This window comes from Phacochoerus africanus, chromosome 8, assembly GCF_016906955.1.
Source record: "Phacochoerus africanus isolate WHEZ1 chromosome 8, ROS_Pafr_v1, whole genome shotgun sequence".
Lineage (NCBI taxonomy): Eukaryota > Metazoa > Chordata > Mammalia > Artiodactyla > Suidae > Phacochoerus > Phacochoerus africanus.
Genome location: NC_062551.1, coordinates 20,772,633 through 20,789,270, shown reverse-complemented (window position 1 = coordinate 20,789,270; position 16,638 = coordinate 20,772,633).

The following is a 16,638-nucleotide window of genomic DNA, read 5'->3' as shown; positions in this document are numbered from 1 at the left end:
AAAGGTGGAGAAAAGAAGTCACAGTGACTAGGGGCCATGGGAATTTAAGATCAACACAATGGTGAAGTCACTGGGGAGTTTTTTTGGCTGAGAGCTAGGTTTTTAAGTAGGTTTGGAACTTAAGAAGTTAGCGATTCATAAATGCCACGAGGTGTAAATATGAACGACCTGAACAAAATTCTACTTTTTCCAGCCAGAGGATCAAGAAAGGAGTAGCCTAGCAAGCAGAAATTTTTAGAAAATAATCACTCCAACCGAACACATGTCAAAACAAAAGTTGCATGCAGCCAAATTAAACAGTCATTCAAGACTACCGCAATAGAGGAAAGGGACTAAACTCAACGTCACGTAAACAAAAAGCAGGAGGTGTTTTAAGCGCTGGGAACTGAGCTAGTGGAAAAGGACCAGAGCATATTGTGGAGAAGCTGATCCCCATGGGATGTGTCCCACACGTTGTTTTTGCTGAGTCTGCAATGGTCCTTCTCAGTGATGAGGTCTTCTCTTCGGAATGGGCAGCTGACCACTAAGGTTACGTTCCTGCTCTGCCACAGAGACCGAGAGACTGAGGCGCCCTCTCCTTCCACATTTACATCCCCAAAAGATGGTTCTGAGGTCCCTGAGAAAGACTTCCCTGGGTTGTAAAACTGGCTAGAAGCCTTTTAAAAGACTGACATCTCAACGAGGCAAGAGAAAGGACTCAAAATTTTCTACAGGAAGTGCTGTAAGGAGAAGAAAGTCACAGAAGAAAGTCAGTTAAAGGCTGAAACAAGCCTGCATTTAGTTTGGACAAGATGAGGGAGTTATTAAAAGCTGTCTCAGTCATATCACAGGAGGAAAAAAAAAAAGCAACAACACTGTGGTCTGGCTACACTCTCAGCTGTGGGCGCAAAGGCCAAGTGGGAAGCCAGATTTCTACTCTTGTAAGGCTGTAAATGGGTGCCCAGCACCTTCGTCCAGGCAGTACCAAAGACAGTAGAGCAAAGAATCAGGACTTTTGGAGTTCCCGCGGTGGCTCGGTTAGTTAGAAACCTAGCAAAGTCTCTGTGAGGAGACAGGTGTGATCCCTGGCCTTGCTCAGTGGGTTAAGGATCCAGCGTTAGGTCACAGATGTGGCTTGGATCCAGCGTTGCCATGACTGCGGCATTAGCCTGCAGCTGTACCTCCAATTAGCCTAGCAACTTCCATTCCAAGGTCTGGTGGTAAAAAGAAAACAAACAAACAAAAAAATACAAAAAAACCAGGGCTTTCATTTCCATGTCAGAGTAACAAGGCACGCCTCTTCCTTCCCACTGGAGTAGTTTGTGTCAGAGGATGTTCAGTGGGAAATTAAGGCTTTCACCAGCATCCAGTGCTAAGCGGGCAACACTACTGTGATTCCAGTAGAGACTACAGAGGAGATGACCCCCCTCTCCTCCCTAGCAGTAACAATGAGCCCTACCTCCACCTTGGGTTTCAATGAAGGACAATGCAGAACCCAAATTTTTACCTTCACCTGGCTACAACATAAAGCATTCACCCTTCTACTTTCACTGAAGGAGGGGTATCATGGGAAGCCAACTAAAAGAAAGGTTGAAATAAGATCCAGTCTCATAGCATAATATGAGAAAGGAAAATCACTCATCAGATTAAAAAAACAAGATCTCATACTAGGAGTTCCCTGGTGGCACAGTGAGTTAAGGATCTCGTGGTGACACAGCTGTGAGGTTTGCATTACTGCTGTGGTATGGGTTTGATTCCTGGCTGGGGACCTTGAACATGACCAGGCGCAGACAAAAAGAGGAAAAAAAAAAAGTTTGAGACAACCAGTAGTGCCAATATCAAACTGACAGAGATGCTAGGGCTACCTGACAAAAAGTTTTAAAGTCATGATAAATGCTTCAATGAGCAATTCTGAATTGAAACATCTTTAAAATAGGCTCAGTAAAGAAATTTAAAGTTTCAGCAAAGAAGTAGAAGATATAAAGAAGAATCAATTGGAAATTTTTGAAATAAAAAAAATACAATAACCAAAGTAAAAAGCTCAGTGACTGGGTTCAAAAGCAGAATGAATAGGAGAGAGGAAAAAAATCAATGAACTGGAAGATAGAACAAAAGAAATTACCCAATCTAGAGGGAAGAAAAATAGATGGAAAAAATAAACAGACCTCAAGGGCTTGTGAGACTATAAGAAAATGTCCAACATTTGTGTCATCAGAGTCCCAGAAGGAATGATAAAAGAGGGTGGAGCTGATAAAGTACTTAAATAAATAATGGCTGAAAACTTGCTAAGTTTGACAAGAGGCATACCCCAAAAGAGAGTTGAGAAGCAGGATAAACCCCTCAAATGATAAACCCAAACTAATCTACTCCAAAACACAACATAATTAACTTTTGAAAATTGAAGACAAAGACAAAAATCTTTAAAGGAGCCAGGAAAGGATGACACAAACAATTTAAATGAGAATGGATTTCTTGCCAGAAACCATAGACACCGGACAGAAATGGCAAAATATTTTCAACTCCTGAAAGAAAAGAACTGTCAACCAAGAATCCTAAATTCAGCAAAAAAATATCCTGCAGGAATAAAGGAGAAATAAAAACAATGTGTGATAAAGGAAAACAAATGGAAATTGTCACCAAGAGGCCTACCATATTTTTAGAAAATGGCAGAGTTCCCACTGTGGTACAATGTCACCAAGAGGCCTACCATATTTTTAGAAAATGGCAGAGTTCCCACTGTGGTACAAAGTGATCAGTGCCACATCTGCAGTGCCAAGATGCACGTTCGATTCCATGGTGACCATAGGTTGCAACTGTGTGATCTGATCTCTGGCCCAGAAACTCTGTATGTCCCAAGCAACCAAAAAAGTCAAAAAAGCCCCCCCCAAAAAAGGCTGAAACAGAAAGAAATCTGATTTAAAAAAAAAACCTCTACGGAGGTGAAAAAGCAATTCAGCGAATTCAGTGAAGGGAAAGATAGCCTTTTCAACAAATGGATGCTGCAGCAACTGGACATCCATAGCCCACTCCAACCCCCCTCCCCAAAAAAGGAGTCTTGGCCAAAGTCTCACACAAAAATTAAATCCTAGACTTAACTCTACATAAAGCTAGAACTGCTTTTTGAGATAAAATAAGATTACAAGAACATCTTCAGGATATAAGGATATGTAAAGAGTTCTCTTAGGCGTGACACCAAAAGCCCAATCCATAAAAATAAAAATTAATAAATTAGACTTCATCAAAATTTTAAACTTTGTGTCTATAAAAGATCCTGCTAACGGGATGAACAGACAAGCTACACAGTAGGAGAAACATTTGCAAACCACATAACCCAACAAAAGACTAGTATCTAAAATACCTCAAGAGCTTCCAAAAATGCAAAGTACAAAAAGAAACATCCAATAAGAAAAAAGGCAAAAGACAGGAAGAGACATTTCACTGAGGAAGAGATACAGATGGCACACAGGCACATGAAAAGATGTTCAACATCATAAGCCACTAAGGAAACGCAAATTAAAACAATAGAAAGGTGTCACTTCACAACTATTAAAATGACTAGGATAAAAAATAGTGATGACACCAATTTCTGGTAAGAAGGCTAAAAAAATAGAGGAGATTTTCATACACTGCTGGTGCAAATGTAAAATGGTACACAGCCACTCTGAAAAAAAAAAACTGGCATTTTCTTTAAAAACTAGCCATGTGACTATACCCACCCCAGCATTTGCAATCCTAGGCATTTATCCCAGTGAAATGAAAACTTACGTTGACCCAAAAAAATCTGTTGAGAGATGTTAGGTGCTTTATTCACAATCTCCCTGAGCTGAAAACAATGTAACATCCATTCATATCATGAAATAATACTCGGCAATAAAATGAACTATTGAGACATAACAATTTGAGTCCATCTCCAGAGAATTACGCCCAGTGAAAAAAGCCATTCTCCAAAGGTTACATATTGTAGTTACATAACATTTTTGAACTGACAAGATTATAGAAATTGAGACCATTTTAGTGGTTGCTACTGAAGAAAGAGGAGGAGGGGGAGTGGGGTGAAAGTAGGCTAGCCTATAAAAGGACAACGTGATGAATTTTTATGATGATGATGGAAATGTTAATTGTATCAGTACCAGTACCCTGGGTTGAGATACTGCATTGCAGTTATGCAAGATGTTAATTTTGGAGGAAACTAGTTAAAGGAGCCACAGGAGCCCTCTATAAACTAATTCTCTATAAACTATTCGCATTACACATGAATCTACAGCTACCTCCAAATAAAAAATATTATTATAATTAATTTATGCTCACAAAAGTGTGCATTTCTCATTTAAAATTTTTTATTTGTTTGCTTACTTTTTGCCTTTTTTTTTTAGGGCTGCACCCGTGGCATATGGCGGTTCCCAGGCTAGGGGCCAAAACAGCACCATAGCTGCTGGCCTACACCACAGCCACAGCAACGCCAGAACCGAGCCGCGTCTGTGACCTACCCCACATCCACCACACCCACTGGGCAAGGCCAGGGATCGAACCTGGAGCCTCATGGATACCAGTAGGGTTTGTTACCACTAAGCCACAACGGGAACGCCCTAAATTTTTTAAAATAACTATGTTCAATATTTTAAAACTTCTCTAACTTTCAAATTTTTACTTTTTTATCATACTGACTTCTTTTAAGTAAAAGCAACTTTTCACAACTTTTTAGCTCTCCTACAATTTACCCCAAAGTGCTATTCCAAAGTGAAAATCTGTATGATTTCCATGACACAGAAGGAAAACTTTTTTAAAATACCCACACTTGAACAACAACAATTTCTAGTTTTTGAATAACTAGAAATTCTGCTAAAATTTTAGTGTGCATTTTCTCATTTGAGCTTCAAAAGAAACCCATGTGATAGCTATGACCATCCTTATTGTTTTGATGAGGAAACTAAAACTGGGAAAGTTAATTAGATTGCCCAGAAACTGATACAAGATCCAATGTGAACAGATGCTTGGATTTTTTCAAAGCGAAACATTTTCTAATGTGTAATCTGGTTTTTAAACGTTAACATTTATTTAATTTAGCACTGTATGTTCCCACCCCGTAAAGGCAACAAGAATCATGTCTGCACACAAGATTCTGTCTTTGGCCAAGAGTTTACAACCTCTGAAAGAACAATGGGAAACTCTTTACATAATCTGACGTGCACTCAGGTCCACCATCATTTATCCACAATTCCAAAATCCCCAAAGCTCTAAAAACTGAACTTTTTCTTCATAAATTTAAAGTACACTCGTTTGGCTACAAAACTACCCTTGAACAGATATAAGCCAATTTTAAGATTTTATCCAATCTGATTATTTATCTCTTTCACTACAGAAATAGTAGGGTATTTTATTGAGGGATGCTGTCCTATTTTTGCTGGTACTGATCCATAATGTAGAGCATATGTGTTTCCTATTACCTTTCTAAATCCATCTCCATCCCCCAAACTCTAAAATCTAAAACGCACTACCCCCCAAAATTTTGTGTGAGGGGTTATGAACCTGCACTAGAAACTTAACAGTAAAAGATGATTGATGTCCTTTCTTGGGTCATTTCATTTTCCAGCTATCCCTTTTGAAAGTCAAAGTTTCCCTCTGTCCATTCATCTATTTATGCAGTAAATATTTATTTAAAAATATTTATTGAACACTTTACTCCTGTCCGTGTACAGGGCACTGGAGATGCGGAGTCAGGTGTGACTCTCCATTCAAACCAAGAATGAAGGGAGGAGGGGGCAGATGTGCAAACAGACACTTAAAACATTCCAAATAGATCACGTGTGAGGCATGTACACATAATCTGATAACTAGTCATTTGAGGCCTGTTGAGAAAGTGGAGACTCAGGGCAAGTACTTTGGATGAAAAATCCAGCAGAGGCACTGGTAAAGCATCTAGCTGAGGCATGAGAAGACATTTAGGAAACTACTAGGCGAAGAATAAAATGGCTGTGACAGGAGGCTGCCAGCTGGAATGGGAGGGGGTTACAGGTTGGGAATTTGTGAGAATTCAATGAGAAGAATACAGTGAGAGAAGGAATCAAGAGTACAGGAGAGAGAGAAATTCTATTTTGGGGTAGAGTAGAATCTAATAGTTCATAAAATGACTTTTATATTAAAAGTTCATCATGCAGGAAAAGCTTACTAATGCAGACTAAAAAGGGATGAGATTGGTTAGACACCTCTCTGGACTTTTTGCTCCAAGTTATTAATTGGGTGGGGGGAGTAGACATTATTATGTTTCAAGAGGCTGCCAGAGCTTCAGCGATCTTGACCCCAAAACACATGGCCTAGCGTATGAGCTACTAACGAAATGGGTGGTGAATAACTTCCATACTCTGTGTTCAGGATCCACACATACCATTGTGTCTGTGTCAGCTGCTGATGGAGATGCGGAGCTGTTGGTCCAGTCTAAGTTGTAGCCGATGTCTAACGGTGCTGTACAGAATCCCGCCATCAGTACTGCAAGGTCTGTATGATAATCTGGTGTTTGCTTACTCCCATCAGGAATCACTTAAGGCAGAAGGCTAATGGCACAGAAGGGAAGACAACTTCCCAGGACACGCAGAACACAGAAACTGGGGAATGGTAAAAAGGGTCTTGAATAACTGTCACTGTCCTCCCATTCTGTGACATCAAGTCATTATTTGCAACTACATTTTTCCTAGAGCATTCGTCAGAAGACTCACTTTTAAAGGTGGTGAGCAGATGCTGAGATTAAGAAACCTGAAATAATGAAAGGCTTCCAGACACAGACAGGGCTGCCTCTAGAATTAGGGTCATCTTCAGTTTCCAGGCAGTCTCCATGACCCATCATAAAAAAAATTAAATAAATAAATCTACAAATTTAGGGGGGAAAAAAAAAAAAAGCTTCCTGGCTCAAACAAATTGACAAAGGCATGGTAAATGATTTTAGGTACCTAAACTAAACTGACCGCAGTTGTGGGTCTAATTTATTTTTAATTAAAGGAAGGGAAGATTATTCTAAGAGGCTTATGCATCCAGGAATGCACAAGTCATGCAGGTCATTTCAGAAAAGGGTCTATATGCTCCACTCATTTGGCCATATAACTCACCACGGACGACTACAATCAAATCATTTGATTTCAATAATCCTGGTTTTTGTGTGTGTGTGGTGGTGGTGGTTTAGGGGCTTTTTTATTTAAAATTTTCTCCTCCTCTTAATCCCTTTTGTCCCATCAAATTTTTATTGAATCTTTGACCTCTGTAAGAGTGAGGATATGCAGGGACTTCCCGTCGTGGCTCAGTGGTTCACGAATCTGACTAGGAACCATGAGGTTGCGGGTTCGATCCCTGGCCTTGCTCAGTGGCTTAAGGATCCGGCGTTGCAGTGAGCTGTGGGGTAGGTCACAGACACGGCTCAGATCCCGCGTTGCTGTGGCTCTGGCGTAGGCTGGTAGCTACAGCTCCGATTTAACCCCTAGCCTGGGAACCTCCATATGCTGGGGGAGCAGCCCTAGAAAAGGTGAAAAGACCAAAAAAAAAAAAAAAAAGAGTGAGGATATGCAGGGAAACAGAAAATATACAAGAAATCTGTCCAGGTGTTTTAAACAGAGGAAGTGCATTGAAGAAAATGGGTTATCTGAGTACTGGAAGGAATAAAGACCCAAGGATGGTGGAGAGGTATCTCCAAATTCAGCAAGAGCAGGAAGCTGCTGATGGAGGAGTTGGTGGCTTGGAGCCTTGGAAGCCAGACCCATCCTGGGAATGAAGACTGCAGGAAAGCTCTACACGGAAGGGAGGGCTTTCCTGTGGGAGCTGCGGCTACAGAGGAGACCTAGTCCCTGCTGGAGATGGCACCAGAAACAGAGAGAGGAAGGGAAAATGTCCCACTTGTCCCCTCCTCACGTCCTCCAGTATCCCACCAGTGTCTGCCTTTGTGCAAACCCAACCAGAGGCCAGAAGGCAAGGTAAATTCACTTGCATGTGACAAAAATAGACCAAAGGAAGTGCAGGCAAAGAATCTGAGAGCAAAAAAGCAGCTGACCTACAACCATTCATTTGCCTCTCTTCAACCTGATCATAAAATACTGGCACATCTATTTGATAATATTTTAACTATGCAAATTTTCTAGGTCTCACTTTACATAGCCCACGAGTAAGATAACGTTGGTGACTCTCATCGAACTGTTTTTTATTCTTGCATCTTTATGCTGTCCTATGTCAAAAAGCCACTGCATTGTTTCGAGTAACTCTGAGGACTGGGCAGATTCTTTGGCCCTGTTGCAAACAGCAGACTGGATCTCAACAGAGTACTCTCCAGAACGTCCTAACCAGGGCCACTGATGTTTCTCTTTAGTCTAAAACATAACCACCACTGAGAACAGGAGACTTAACAGCCTGCTGCAAACTTTGCTACCTAGACCTCTGAGACCAAGTCAAATACTGCCCAGGAGGCTGAGCCCAGGCCACAGACGCTTTGGCAGTAACATACTTTAAGAGTTGAAAGTTAGTCATTTCCTGGGATCCTTCTTATCACTATAATCCTTAGTCTCAAATAAGGTAAACTTCGCAGTAAATTCTCTTCTTTAGCTTTACTTTTCTGATCTGCTTCTTCTGGAACTCTCACTCTTACATTCTAAATTCCTTCTCATCCTCAAACGTCACAAATGGCTTGCTCGCCTTCATATTTTAAGAGAAAGGCCATCCATACTGACGTCTTCTCTCGTGTAGACCAACCACATTCCCAGAGCCCATTAGTTGGGATAGGGGAGTGTGGTTCTGTCTTCTTCTTCTTCCATCATTCTTCTTCTCCCACTGAAACTCATCCCACCATCTCCTAGCAAAGGCTCCTCATTCCTTACCATTTCCCTAAGGCACTTTCCTCTAGGGACTACCTCTTATTAGATCCCCAGGGGATGTCAGTATCCATGAATACAACCTACTCCAACCTGATCTTCACATTCGGTGACCCCTGTTCTTTCTCCTCCTCTAGACATCCTTCTCCACCACCTGCACTTACGTTGTCTGACATTTGCTTGTCATGTATTTGCTACTACACGGTTAGCTCCCCAAGGAAAAGGACTTTGTCTTAGTCAGTTCTGTATCCCAGCACCTAGTAGCTTCCCCAGTACATTGAAGCCAACTCCATAATGAAGTGGAATCTCCTCTTATTATACAAACAGAATATATAGATCAGATAAACAGACATAACAGCTCCTTAATAAGATAAAATTCATTCTTGCTGTGTAACAGGTTATACTCAGGGGAAAATAAAGTTCACCATTAATTTTTTTCTGCCTTTGTAGAAGCACAGATACAGCCTTCCTTTTGGTCATAGAAGAACTGATACGACAATTGGTGATAAAAAGCAAATATTTCAGACACAAGAGAAAAGATTATTGGATTTTCTTACGGTTCACTTTCAACAAGATCCTCTCTAGCCATCTTATTAAAAAAAATCTATAACTGAAAACAACAGCAAATTCATGTGATCTGTTAGGTGTGTGTATTTTCCCCTGGTAATTACGGTAAAATTCCTGAGATGACTTCTGTAGATGGTACGCAGGAAGGACTAACCCACTGCACAGATTGTTTGGCTCTGGAGCGTCTCCTGAAAACTGTGAGCGGATGAGTCACTGTGGAGCTCTGCTGAACATGCTGTGCTTGCTGGGGTTTGGACTAATGGTTCTTGTCAAGGGTCACTAACATTTTGGCAAGGATGTTCTAACAACACCACCTCTTCTGAATTGAAGTGCAGGGGGAAAAAAACGGCAGTCCTAGGAACTGGAAAAGGTGATGTCTTGTTAAGGTGCCTTTTGGGGGGATGGGGAAGGACAAGACTGTCTTACATGCATCTTATTTTTTGTTTTATTTCCTGTTACCAATAAATCAGATCAAAAGCTGCATCAAAAAAGAACGAGCAGCTTCTATTTGTTAAAACATTAGCGTGCATTATCTCATTCAAGACTTAACAATTACCCTACGAAACAGGTACGATCATTATTTTACTACCGTTTTACAGATGAAGATGTAGAAATTAAGTGTCTTGCCTGGGGTCATCCAGTTAGCAAATGACAGAATCAGGAATTGACATCAGGTTGCCTACCTTCTCTTAACAATTCTGCCTCCTGGACAAAGCTACATTGCCTCAAGGAAAGAGCATCTATATCATATGCTGACTGCGACTTTCGAATTTGCTCTTAAATCCAGTCCAGCCCCATTCTATGGAGATGAGCATTAAAAACTGCACTGTTTGAAAACAATGATAGTCTCAGGACCCACAGCAATCCAGGCCAGAATCTATATATGTCACACTTGCTGCTCCCGGCATTAAATGTGTTCTGTGGGACGCCTGACTCAAATAATGCATTCAAACTTTCATTTCTGGTTGTCTAACTTCCCTCACCATGCAGCTATACACACTCAGTTTACCAAATCTGAGTGCCTGGTGATGCTTCAAGTGAAACATAGTTCCCCACCAACATGACTGTACCTCCTGTGCCTAAGACACAGCCAGACACATAGAACTCACTCAGTGCACATGTACTGAATGAATAAATAAACCCTCTCCTCTCTAGATTAAAGAAAGAAGAGTCTCATGCCCAGTCCTAGGAATATACTTTGCTCTTCAGCTACTGAGATAAGTTTTCAGCATCTGATTTCACATGCAGGAGATCAATGCCAATTAGAATACACAAAACAGTGTTTATTATTTTTAACTGGGACCACCTTGTGTTAAACATTAGACTCAATCCTGATTCATTTAAACAAAGTTAACAAATATATGTCTTTTCTCTATCTCCTAGTTTCTCTATCCTAGTACCTGAGCTGCAAAATAGGCCTTTCCACTTATTTATTTTTAGTAAGACCCCTCAAGTAATCAATACTTCCACTGTATTTAATCTTCTATCAGTCATAGCCAAAGTCCTTTTCAAATATGTGATTCAAAAGAGATTCTATAGTCAACAACACTAACTTTCTCCTTTGAAAATATAGAGTATATAGAGTATGAGAATTCTAAACACAGAGAATTTTTTAAATCAGTTTTCACTATTTGGGGATGGGACTACATTAACCATTAGAGCTGTGTACCTACTGAATTCTCTAGACATTGTGATGAGTACTTTCAAAGCAGTATCGTATTTAATCCTCATAAATACTCTAGGATCTAGATATTTAAGTTGTCAGAGTCTTTAATAGCTCCTTATATGCCTGCAAGTTCTCATAAATGCTTGCATAAAAATATTATTCTCACTTCCCATCACTGTCTGTCTTTCCAAGGTCCATCTCATGAAATAACTTGTGAATGTTCCCGATGGCTTTTTCAGCTCTTTTGTTCTGGATCAATATTTTACTTTTTTGCCTTGCTACTTTAGCTTAATGTTTTATTCTATTCTTTCTACATACTCAAAAACTTCCTAATCATTTATTAGTTCACATAATATTTGATTTCATGCTTTGCATCAGGTACTATGCTAGTTATTTGGGATGAAATGGTACATAAAAATATCCATGGATACTTCTCTCTTAGACTTTAGTGAGAGAGATAATATTATTTAAAGTATCATAAAGATGTAAAACTGCAATTCTGATTAATACTAAAAGAGAGAAGTTTGTGGTGAGATGAGATACAAAAGGATATCTGAAATTTCCAGTTCCAGTAACGGTGGACTACCTTGCAGCAGACAGAACTCACTGAGTACCTTCCTGAAGGCATGAGAACTATCGAGCCTAGTTCAGAAGACTAGATACTACACAGAAGAAAAATTCATTGAAGTGAGCCTAAATTCTACGCATTCTCCTCCCTTAAGTTTTTCACTTATTCGCATGTGCACAGATCAAGAAAAGCTTGCAGAAAACAGAAGCCAAGAGGTGGAAAAATTGACACAGCAATCATTATTGCGATATATAAAGCTGGTATACAGGTCCCAACAAAAGAGAAAGGCTGTAATAAATACCTCAGGTTTTCAGTTTTGAAACCCAAAAGACTGTACCCCAGAAGGAAGGTGAATTCTAAAAAGACCGAGACCAGCACACTTGCCCCCGTCCACGCCAAAGACTGAAACCCAGTCTGGAAACAGCTCAACTTTAATGAACTATGTAGATAAATGCAAAGCATCTTCAATTTTTCATGGTCAATAGCCACCATTCAATGAAACATTAAGAAAAATTCCAAGAGATAGGACTAAGAGGAAAAAAAAATAACCACAGTAAGACACGGATGAGGGATTGGATATTATAATTACCAGACTTAATTTCTTCAAAAAGAGATAATAAAATGAAGAACATCACCAGAGGACTAAAATTTATACAAAATAAAACAGAAATTCTAAATGAGAACATGAAAGTATTGATCTTGAGAACTCAATAGAACAGGTTTAATAGTAGATTAAACAGGTGAAGAGAGGCTTGGTTATTTGGAAGATAAGTCAATAAGATTATTCAGTTTGAAACACATCAAAAAGGAATAAAACAGAGTAAAGAAATATGAAAAGGACTAATATATGTGTAATTAAAGACCAAAAAGGGAGAGAGCAAAAATGAGCATATTTTAAATAAATTTTAAATTATGAATTTCCTAAAGCTAATGAATGACACTAAGCAACAGATATCAAGCACTATAAACTTCAAGCAGATACAACACATAAAAACACAATTAATACATCTTAGTAAAATTTACAGAAACAGAAAACAAATTCTTAAAAGCACTAAGGAAAAACAAAAACAAAAACAAAAACAAAAACAAAACCCTCTTTCACCAGAGAGTAAAATAAAGACAAATAGCTTTATTTCTCCACAGAAATACTGGTATTTTTCAAATGCTAAAAGAAAACAAAACTGTTCATAACAGCCAAAATTTTAAAGCAACTCGAATATTCATCAACTAAAAAATAAAGTCAATTATATCATTTTCTTACATGCAGTATACACTAATTAAAATAAATGAATTAATGCTATGGATAAATCTCATGAATACAATGTTGAGACAAAAAGAAAAGACACAAATGAGTATATACTTCATGATTTCATTTATATAAAATTCAAAATTAAACGAAATGAATCTCTGGCTTTAGACGTTATGATGGAAGTTCCTTTTGAGGAGAAGGGGTTAGTGACTAAGGTGCCATGAAGAGGGCTTTTCAAGTACTGGAAATATTCTCTTTCTTGATCTAAGTGAAACTGATTTTCTTCGAGCTATAAAATTAGGATTTATGTTTTTTTTCTATATTAGTATTATAGTTCAATACCTTAATTCACACAGAAAAACAAACAATGGGATAAAAGTCCTTCTCAGGTTGAAACCTGCTCTGACAAAGAGGATGTGGGGGCTTTATAATCATTCGGTCAGCGTTAATGCGCTTATACTATCATCCACTACCAAAAAGGCAGTGCTTCCAAGGAAGCTTGAAATGCCACCAGTGCCACTTTATAATATAAAGTGTACAAAACTACATGTCTAAGGTTTAAAAGTCTAATACCAATGTCAGTTTTTCACCCTCCTCCCCTTATTCTTCCATCTGCTGTTGCCTTCCACCCTGACAATTGCTGAACATAATGGGGAATTATAAATTAAACTCTTCAGTTCTGAACCAAATATATGGAAGTTTATCTCTGGAGGAAATATATTTCTCAAATTCAAAGGCAAAGTTTCTCTTTGTTAAGTTACAATGGACTGAATACAGGGGAAATTATGTGGTATCTATATTATCTTAGAACCTATAAAAAAAAGAAAAAGAAATATAAGAAACTTTATTCTGTAGCCAGAAAGTATGTATTTTAATTAAAGACAAAGTTTCCCAGTATTATACTTTGAAGTTAGGTCTTGGTTAGAAATGTTGGAGAATTTCTTACATAAATATAAAACATGCTGCAATCTAAAACTGGAATGATAATTGCTACCAAATTACATGATCCTAGTTATATTTAAAAGATAGGTGTATATCTTTGGTGAGACAATCTTAGAAACAAAATAAAACAAAATTAAAACGGCCTCTTAAGTCATCCAGTCACTAAAGTGCAAGAAAAAAGGCAGATCCTATGGCAGGGCACGACGGTGATGTCTTCATAGAGCTTTCTGCCTGTGGAATTTGGAGCCCTGTAAACCAGGACATAGCACTGCAACTTATACGAAAAACTAAGTATCTTCTTCGAGACAAAAATAGGGAACAAGGACTTGGGTAGACACTGCTACCCAAGGAGTAGACCTACCCCTTGGCTAAACCGAATTATTATTATTATTATTATTATTTTAGCATCTCTTGACTGTGTTTGGATTCCAACCAAAAGCTAACTTCCCTATATGTACTTCTTTCTTACATGTTCCAACCTGTCAGTGGAGGAGTACAGCCCATGATTCTACTGGATGTATAAAACAGGACACATAGAAAGAAAAATCCATGTCACGCTGGTGGCTACGACATGCAACCAGTGAAAAGCCAATTACTTCCAAGTCTTCTCCATCCGCATTTCTGTGGAGAGAGAGTCCCAACTGCAGATGACCAACGAGCCGGGCCAGATTAAGGACCAACCTGGGAGGCCAGCCCAGCCGGTCTGGGGCACCCTGATTACAGTTAGCTTACATTACCCCTGTTCCAACAGTGCCCTTTCAGCCAACTGTAATAAATCTCCACCTCTTTAAGTGACAGGCAGTAGGAATCGCTACTTTTACTTTAAGCAATGAAAAAACAGGGAGAAATCAACCTACCTAAAATGGGGAGAGTAATTTGCAAAGAAAATCTCAAACGGCCACCTACTAAGTCCGTTATAACCCAAAATTTTAATGCTAATTATTGCTACATGTTAATCTTTGAGATGAAGATGATTTTAATTCTGTGTGTATTAATGTATTGAGCAAAGCCCCTCCAGTTTACAAATCCCTTTCTAAAATTCATTATCTAGTAATTACAAGAGAAAAACAACAACAAAGTTTAGACTTTTAGCAGCCAGCCCTTAAAAATATTTTAAACAATTTTTATCCTTGAAATATTGCATGCATTCTCTCTGTGAGATACTTTTTCTTCCTCACCAGATCTGAGAGGGCGGGAAATTCAGTAGAACATACACCAAACAGGTGACGCCTGTAGATCAAAACTGAATCTGTTTTCACCCAGATAAAACCTGCATCTAACCCAGAACATTTCTCAGAGTTTCTCAAGGAACCTGGGAGACTGATTTGTACCACACTTCTCATAATTTAATAATATTATCTGCCCAGTTTGAACAGATGTTTGGTAAAGATAACTAACATTTGTTAATAGTTCCAAACTTGGGTGAAAAAAGTGTGTTTTTAAAAAAAATCTCCAAACAATGAAAAGGACATCTTTTTACAGTTCCCATTTTATGGATGAAGAAACTGGAATTTCAGAAGTAATCACACAGCAGCTAAAACAGGCAGCAGCTCCAGAACATTATCTCATGTCTATATACTTTGAAATCTGCATTCTTCTTCAGTTGACTGTGTTCCTCCCTGCTAAGAAATCTCAAGAGCATTCAGTTTTTGCCCATCAACTAGATGAGTCTCCATGATTGAAAGTATAATACTAATAGTAGACTGGTTTCAGACACTCAACTTCCCATATTACATCTTTTCTCCCTAGTCTATTAGGAGAAGTTTTCTCAACTTTTGCACTACAGAGATCTTAGGCTAGATAATTTCTTTGGGTGGCCCTGAACATCGCAGGATATTTAGCTGCATCTCTGGGTTCTATACCCTCTGTATGCCAGTAGCACCCCTGACCCCATGTCATGACATTCAAAAGTGTCTCCAAAATTTTCCAATTTTCCCTAGAGGACAAAATATCCTAGAGTTGACAACCACTGGCCTAACAAATCCAACTAGCACTTGAAATCTTAGACAAGAGTGTGTATCCTCTTCTACTTTTTTTTTTAATACAATTTGAGTATAGTTGCCTGGCAAAGTTGTATTAGTTTCAGGGGAACTCAGTTATACACACATCCATTCCTTTTCAGATTCTTTTCCCCTATAGGTTATTAAATAGTACCGAATAGTTTTCCCTGTGCTATACAGTAGGTCCTTGTTACCTTTTTTTTTTTCTTTTTAGGGCAGCACCTGTGGCGCATGGAAGTTCCCAGGCTAGGGGTCAAATCTGAGCTGCAGCTGCTGGCCTACACTACAGCCACAGCAACACCAGATCCAAGCCACTTCTGCAACCAATGCCACAGCTCAAGGCAATGCCAGATCTTTAACCCACTGATCGAGGCCAGGGATTGAACCCGTATCCTCACAGACACTATGTCAGGTTCTTAACTTGCTGAGCCACAAGGGGAACTCCTAACCTATTTATTTTATATAGAGTCGTCTGTATATGTCAATCCCAACCCCCATTTCCCTCCACATTTCCCCTGTATCCTCTTCTCTTTAATTGAAATCATTCCACAAATTCTAAAAGGATCCTTTCTCCCATTTGAACCCCATTAAAGGACTCAGACCCTTCAGCATGTCAAATAATACTATTCTCCTCTTTAGGAAATTTAACAAACCTCACATTGCCTGTCTGTAGTTGCATTTCTTAGTTGTTATTGGGCAATTTCACAAGAGGCCCCCATGTGCAGGTGCCCTGAACATTAATCTTAAAAACAGAACTGGATTTTAATCCTATCTCTAACATTCATGCAATCATGAGGGAGTTAAGTTCTTTGGAGTTTTGTTGTGGA